Source organism: Dermacentor silvarum, chromosome 6 (assembly GCF_013339745.2).
Source record: "Dermacentor silvarum isolate Dsil-2018 chromosome 6, BIME_Dsil_1.4, whole genome shotgun sequence".
In the NCBI taxonomy this organism is placed as follows: domain Eukaryota; kingdom Metazoa; phylum Arthropoda; class Arachnida; order Ixodida; family Ixodidae; genus Dermacentor; species Dermacentor silvarum.
In genome coordinates this window covers 151,772,480-151,773,134 of record NC_051159.1, presented here as the reverse complement: position 1 = coordinate 151,773,134, position 655 = coordinate 151,772,480, and positions in this window count along the sequence as shown.

The window sequence follows — 655 nt, the reverse complement described above, 5'->3', positions numbered from 1 at the left end:
CATCGCTAAAAATTTGTCCTCAGCGCGAGATGAGACTAAGCAATGGCTGTTTTTAAAGTTTAGATATTACGGTCGCTATACATAGTGCAAAGTAGCAATAAGGAATTCTGATCGAAACGGGTGGTTAGTCAGAGGTATATGAGGTACATTTCCAGTGATCCTAAAGTATCGCGTGAAGCCAAGGAGGAGGAGGAGGAAAGGAAGGAAGAAAAGTCAAAGAGGTCAACCAGACTCAAAACTTATACAGTGACGTTAAAGCTTCAAATGCGTTGTAATTGCTGTGATCAAACCGGCGGAAATGGCGTCAACCTGGCGCGTTATCATCAAGCAAAACTTCCGTTACTTTCCTTTTTAGTGGTATAATTGGTAACGTGTTGGCTTTCAATTATTTATATTGGATTCAGTTCTTTCTCTTTTTTTTTGCATCCCTGTCGTCAGATTCCCTTTCCCTTTCGCTGTATTTCTACCGATTTATAATTCCAAGCATATTTCGTTCAGTCAAACGATTTAGTTGTTGTGAACCTTTCAGATAAATTTGCAATATTGAAAGCAAGCATCTCGTGTTTTTAAGACAGCATGTGTTCGCTGAACGCATTTAAGACAGTCTACGTTAAATTACAGAAGTGACGCGACCTTAGCACTAAAAATATCCGCC